Raw genomic sequence first — 7,352 nt, 5'->3', positions numbered from 1 at the left:
TTATTCTTAACAACAGATGAGGAGACTAACACAAGATTGCAATTCATTTTTCTAGATACTTAATAAAGTTACTTCCAACTCTAACTTTTGATAATGATTCTAATTCCCTTCTGGTAGAAGTCAATATAATCACGATCTAGGTGAAACTGAAAACTCCTTTTTCTATGGTCCGAGAGGAACTTTCTAAAGATTCTAAAACTATCAAGGTGTCCCAAATAGAATAGCTTATATCAGCTCAGCTACAGCTGTATATGACTTTGGACAAAGCATTTAACCTCCCCATGCTTCAATCTCGTCATCTATAAGATGGGGATCATATCACCTACTGTACCGGATGCAAGAAAAATGAAATTATGTCAAACACACAAAAATGCCTGGCACACAGCAAGGAATATAGCAGTAGATTACATTTCCTGACTTCTTCCTATGTGCCAGGATCTGTGCTCATATTTGGTATAAATTCCATCATTCAGTCTGCACACAAGCTTATGAAATAGGCACATTTTTATTATTATCTATTGTTGTCCCCATTTCACAGATGAGAAACTGAAGCTTAATGAGGGTAAGTAATTTTTTTTTCAATTTCACACAGAGCCTGGTAGTCAGATGCATGAGGCTGTGCTATAAAATAAACAACAGTCACAACAACAATACTAACTGCAGCTCGCCTATTTTGAGTGCTCGCTTGATGGTAGATACTGTTATAAAAGCTTTTGCTCATTTAATCCTTGTGTCAACCCAACAGTGCAAGAACTACTTTTACATATTGGGAAACTGAGATGCAGAGACACTAAGTGCTATAATCCCTCTGCTTAGAACTGGCTTCAACTTCTCAGATAGTTTCTCTACTGGACATTAGGAACCTATACAATTAATTGGCTAATTGATCCTTCTGAAAACACGGAAAAAGAGTTATCCTCTAAAATGAGAACTCCCAGGGGAGGAGGTGCATTAACTCAGGACTTACAGCAGGAAAGGGTAATCCTCCAAGACTCCTTCCCTTCCCCCTGCCCATCCCAATTCAATTACAGGTCCTGCAGTCTCACCTCCTGAATTCATCTCTTCCTCTCCATCCTGCCTTGACAGCTCTAGTTGGGCCATTTTGTCTCCCAATAGCCTCCCACCTAGTCTCCCTGCTCCAATCCTGATCGCTCCCCTAGTCCTCTTAAACCCACCCTCCACGCTGCAATTTCCCCACTAAGGTGGCTCCCCCATGACCTACAGAATAAAGTCCATACCTTCACATTTGGCTCCAGCCTCATTTCCTGGCTTAAAATATACATTCTAATGTCAACAAATCGCTCATAGGTCCCCTCACTCACATTGTTGTTTCCTACCTTTGCGTCTTTTTACATATTCTCTCCGCATAGAAATTCTTTCTCATCTTTCTGCGTGTAATTAACTCTTGCTCTTTCTTCTTTGCATAGCCAAGTTAATCCATGTACCTCTCCGCCAGGCTCCTAATGAACCCTGCATTCTTAGCACATTAAGTTGAAGGAATCTGTTAAAATGTTTGTCTACCCCACCACATCTACATTTTTTGAGGGCAGAAGCAGTGGTGTTTTATTCCTTTCTCAACACATGACTCTTAGTACAGTGTGTGACTTATAGTATGCACTCAATAAATATTTGTTAAAGAATTGGGGCCGGCCCCGTGGCTTAGCGGTTGGGTGCACGCGCTCCGCTGCTGGCGGCCCAGGTTCGGATCCCAGGCGCGCAGGGAAGCACTGCTTCTCTGGCCATGCTGAGGCCACGTCCCACATACAGCAACTAGAAGGATGTGCAGCTATGACATACAACTATCTACTGGGGTTTTGGGGGAAAAAAATAAAATTAATAAAATTTAAAAAAAACAACAACAAAAAAAAGAATTGAACTGAAGTCAGTAAATTAGAGATTGTAATGGACAGTGTGTAAATCTGTAGTATGTTGTTGGTTATAATTAACATTCAGTGAACTCCCCCAAGTTTGAATAATTCTATTAAGCAGCTGACATAAACCATCTGCTCTTCTAAGCACTTTACCTCATTTAATTTCACAATAGTCCTATGAGTTAGGTGCTGTTACTGTCCTCACTTTATAGATACAAAAACTGAGAGAAATTAAGCAAGTTTCTCAGGCTCACAGACCTAGTAAGTAGTAGGGTTGAGGTTTGAATCTGACTCCAGGGTCAAGTTCCTAACCAATAACCACAAGACTGTAATGCCAACCAACAAGCATATATCATATACTCAAGTGAAGAGCTGCCAGTGCTGCATACAAGGGGGCCAAAACAAGGGCATAACATCTATCTTAGAAAGAGAACCAAGAGAGATTTGTAATCAGCATAAATTGTCAGGGCACAGCTGGTGTCAAGAAGAGAGGGTCACCTAGCATCTACATGTAGCTCTAATTCTTCAAAATGGGGAGTTGATGCTATGGCCACATCCGTTTAAGACACTGTTTAGCAGTTAAAGGCAAAGGCCTTGGAGTCAAACAGACCTAGGTTTAAATCTCAGTTTCCTCCACTTTAGCAGCAAATGAATGTTCTTCTCCAACCTGCAGTATCCTCATCTGTAAACTAGAGATAGTGCTGCTTAACTAGTTTTGAGGATTAAAGGAAATAATGTAAGTTAAGTATCTAGTGATGTGCCTGACATAGAAGCACTCAAAATAGATAGTTATTATTGTGATGTTGACTATTATCATGCAAGCACCAAATCAGAAATCATTCCAGGAAGGGGGAGGTCACACGGTATGCATGGGTACTGAGAATCCATCCCTCTCTCTGGGCATGGGGCATCCATCGTGACCTGGGAAGACACTCTAAGAGCTGTCTACAATCAGAGACTGATGATTGCACATTCGTCACGAGTGGTGGGAACAGCTCAGCAGTATTCATGACGTAGTCTGAGAAAAAGGCCCTGGAAGCTTCCAGTTTCACATTTCTTTTGATTTCATTTTAAAAGCTAATGGATCAGAAATGTAAGAATAGATCAGAAAATGAGGTCTTTCAGGTGTCTCCACCTCTGCCAGTCTCTGGTCAGAACATCCTTGAGGCATAATTTTCCACCTAGCCCATATGAAAGGTGATGTTTTTATTCCCTGAAATCTCATCACCAGTATTTATTTGATCAACTGTTGATAAACCCGGTCTTTGCAAAGACTTTTCTTGCTGGCAAGGCATTGCAGGTGGTAGATTAGGGTGCTGTTTAAAAGCCTTATTCATGAAAGACTACTCAAGAGTCGCTTTTAAAAATCTTGTGATTTAACTAGGCCAAGATTGGAATAAGTTAAACAACTGACAAAAAAGGCCTGAAGGAGATTGCCCAGCTGTCAACCTCTGGTGGGGCTGGAAAGGAGTCCCCACCACTCACAGCACCCTCTTCCACATCTGACACAGAGGGTCCTTCCCCTCCTCCGTAGCAGCTCCTGCCTTCTCATTCCACCCACTTCACTTCTCCTGCTGTCCACGTCCAGGACTCCATGCTGTGTGACTATACGCCAAAATAATAAAACATGATATCCCCACAGGTGACTAAAATCATCTCACTCCCTTCTTTATCAGATTTTTTATGAGAAAATTCCTTTTGATCTATTCAAGAATGCGACATTTGAATATGTCAAGGAGCATTTGTGTACCTCCTTGACTCAACTGTAATAATAAAAACAATAGCTAATATTTCTTGAGTGTTTATTGTGCTCTAGGATCTGCATTGAGAGTTTTTTATGTATATTATTTATTCAATCCACAAGATAACCTTATGAGGTAGGCACAATTATTATCCCCATTTTATAACCAAGGGAACAGAACATGAGAGACAATAAGCAACTCATCCAAAGTCACATAGCTAGTAAAAGAACAAAGTGGTTTTTAAATTTAAATGTGCTCAAGTCCGCACTAATACTCTTAACCTAGAATCTTCTACCATAACCCAGTGCAAGCTGTTTGCTGACTGTCCCATATATAGCAAAGCTACTCAGGGGGCTCTGACGTCAGATTATGCGACCATATCTGAGAATTCCTATATTTTTTTGAGATAGATTCAGAAAGACAAACTCTTCCCAGGTGGCCCTTTCTCTTACAAAACCTGCACCCGCAGCCTAAAATGTGCAGGGGAGCATGGGGAGAGCACCTCAGAGGCCTGCCCTAGGCTGGGGAGTCTGCACTGCTCTGCAGCTGGTCTCAAGGCTGCCCACACCTTGCCTGTGCATTCATAACAATGCTGAAGTCCAAAGCCGCCCCTTGAAGCTCCATGGTATGTCAAGATGAAGAGTCACCAGATGTAAGGTCCTTTCCTGGAACCATTTTTTGGGTTTAGTTTGAGGGCCTCAGCCTGAGCATAGCAACGCTGTTTTAGAAATTTACAATCCAAGACAGACGGCAGGGCACCGAACCACAACCAGCACAGCCTGTCACCTAGACCTCTGAATAATGCATGAAAGTCCTGGTAAGATGCATGCTCAGTAATCCCATGTGCTCTTTTCTAGAAGAAAAAATGTAAGAGCAGGTTCTTCTCAGTTCATAGTTAGCATGTGCCAGGGCACTGTAACATGCGTTATTTCATCACACCCACTCTGTGAGGTCAATACAGACAAAAAAACTGAGGTCTAGACAAGTTAAGTAATTTGTTCAGTGTCTCACAAGTACTAAGTACCAGGATTTCAACTCAGGTGATCTGACTCTCTTACTCTTTACTAACCTTTATCCTATACTCCATGAGAAAAATGAGCTAACAACATCTAGGTCTTCAACATGGCCCAGTGCAGCCATTTTCATCAAAGACTCACAGGGCTCGAGATGAATGCTATATGCTGACTCATTCCAGTTACGAATTTTCCCTGCCTGTTGTGGTTCAGCTTTTACATCTTTTAAAGTAGTCTTTTGCTGGAGGAAGACCCCACAAACACCACTGAATTGTGGCAGTGATGGATATCCAAGATAAGCTACTGGAGATTTTTTGAGTCGATAGTTTCTTGATCCCCATTTTGAACAGTGATGGCATGCTGGATTACTCCCAGAAAGAGTGATCTTTTCCAAGACTGGACATGTAATAAGGAAGTGGACACACTACAGAAACTAACATTAGAACACTTGAGTGTTTCCATGAGAGAATTCCTTCGCAGCATATGTCTAGAAATTAATATGTTTTCTCTGAATCCTAAATCCCAAGAAAAGTTGGTCAAGAAATTGAGAAAATGGGGGAAAGTATTATAATTACACTGCGAGAACTAAAGGCTAGCAATCAACATAGAGACATTACTAGTTTGAAGGAGTCACTGACATCAAGTAGAAAGCAAGAGCAGGACAGCAGACACGTGCAGCTAAGGGTTAAGGCAGACATTTCAGGGAACTGGGACAGGCACATGGAACAGGGAAGCTGCCCTGATCCAATCAGTCAATCTTGCTTGTAGCTGTTGCTATGTTATAAGTGTGTGTTTGTGTCCTGTTTGCTATCAATAGTGAGTCATTTTTGAAACAAAAAATTATATTAATAAATTTATATGCTTATATACTTTATAAAAAATCCTATGAGCAGTAGACCAAAAAGAAAGTTTTGGAAGTAAAATAAGTCCTTAAATTGGCAGTTTCAACATGAGATTCTGTGTTGTGCTTTTAACCTTGCTTGGAGATCCAATGTTACGTTATTCAAATACCATCCAATAATATTTGCTGGCATTTTCAAGCATTTGAATATTTGCATTAGGCTACAACTCTTTGCAAATAATACTAAGCTTAATGTTTCTTATTTATTAAATACATTTTCTTAGCTATCTATGGTAATAAGTAACGATTATGAAGAATGTTGAAGTATTTTAAGAATAACTTAGGATCTGGGGAATTCCAAAGAATTCCTGGGAGTTCTGATTTCTCATCCCTGAATCCCAAAGATTAATATCTGTTAGAAATTTGGAAACACTAGAATTCTTAAGTGAGATGGTTGGAGTGAAGAAGGTGGAGCATCCTCTTGCAGGCTCAATAGCCTATTATTTTTAGCTTTTGTAAGCAAGAGCTGCAGCCTCCTACCCAAGTCATCTCACTAGCTGATTGCTAACATGTCACTGCTGGCGTGAGCTCTCAGGCAAGAGACTTGGGATCAGCTATGAACTCCAGAGTGCTTCCTGCAGAGCACAGAATTCAGAGTGTTTTTGATAAAGCGATTCACACTGTCGATATCACCCACCTGCAGTTTATTGGTGGGACTTCAAGGACCACTAAAAACAAGATAAAGACAAACCTAAATACAAAGGAAAGAACAAGCTCTATTTTCCAGAGACAACATGTGGACCTTGGACAAAATTTTCCACCCAAGTTTGTACAGCAAAGATCTGGAGAAAAAAACCATCCCCGTTGACTAGACAAAGGAGGAGTCAGAACCTACCACAAGCTGTAAAAACGGAGGAGACAAAGACCGCAAAGAACATCCCAGGACAGTGAGCACTACAGGCTCCCTGAGAACCAGGCAAGACGCCAGTGAGGGCAGGACAAAGGAGAAGGTGACATGCCTCCTCTTCTCCCTTTTTTTGTACTTCCCACCTATTTGTGGCAGACACAGAGCTCTAGAACACCTTGTCATAGGCCTGTCCTCTGTATGGAAAGTGCCTGTTCTCTAAGAAAGGAGATTACTCCCTTCATGTTTTCTCTCCGAACTTTCCTTACGCATCTTTTGTACCCCTCCCGCACTGGGCTTAGGCAGCCCACCCACCCACTCATGTACCTATATATAGAAGTAAATACATATATAAAAATACGTATAAATTACAAAAAATTGTAAGTAGTTTGGGGACAATAGTTTATCAAGAAAAGTTGACTATTGTAGAGGCTTTTGTCTGTGCATGGACATTGTATCAAGTTTCCTCATTTTCAAATGCACCCCACTCACAGAGCTAACTGTCTTTAAGTTCTTCTTCAGGCAGCTACTACACCAAAAACGGAACTTTCAAAAAATGTTATCTTTGTGCACGGAACCATGCCAATCTTTTCTCAATCCATTCAGTATGAGTGTCTGTACTGCCATAACGTGGTCTTGTGCAGTCTTTTATTTTATTTTATTTTATTTTATTTTATTTTATTTTATTTTATTTTATAAATCTAAGGCTTTCTCCAGAAAAGATGTAGTGGTGGCAGTTTTTTAAGGAACAAACAACAGGCTTCACAAGCCAATGCCCAGCTGCAGTAGCAAGCAAGGAATTAATTAGGTCTCAAACCCTTCCCACCTGGTGACATGCAAAGTGGCCTGGCATGTGTGGTGCAAGCAGAAGAATTTGGTCATTATTCTGTGGAAAATGGAAAGTCCTTGGAAGATTGGCATAACATTCCCAAGGCAATATTTTTGGAAGATAAATTTGTCTCTTGAATGGGATGATACAGT

General features: G+C 40.8%; 1 pseudogene; it reads left to right on the top strand.

Annotated features, from left to right (window-relative positions):
* The first annotated feature begins 4,248 nt into the window (after positions 1–4,248).
* LOC131407603 (mediator of RNA polymerase II transcription subunit 6-like) lies at positions 4,249–6,418 on the top strand (annotated as a pseudogene).
* Positions 6,419–7,352: the final 934 nt, after the last annotated feature.

The sequence above is a fragment of the Diceros bicornis genome, chromosome 6 (genome assembly GCF_020826845.1).
Source record: "Diceros bicornis minor isolate mBicDic1 chromosome 6, mDicBic1.mat.cur, whole genome shotgun sequence".
Classification (NCBI taxonomy): domain Eukaryota; kingdom Metazoa; phylum Chordata; class Mammalia; order Perissodactyla; family Rhinocerotidae; genus Diceros; species Diceros bicornis.
This window is presented reverse-complemented; position numbering and strand designations above follow the sequence as displayed.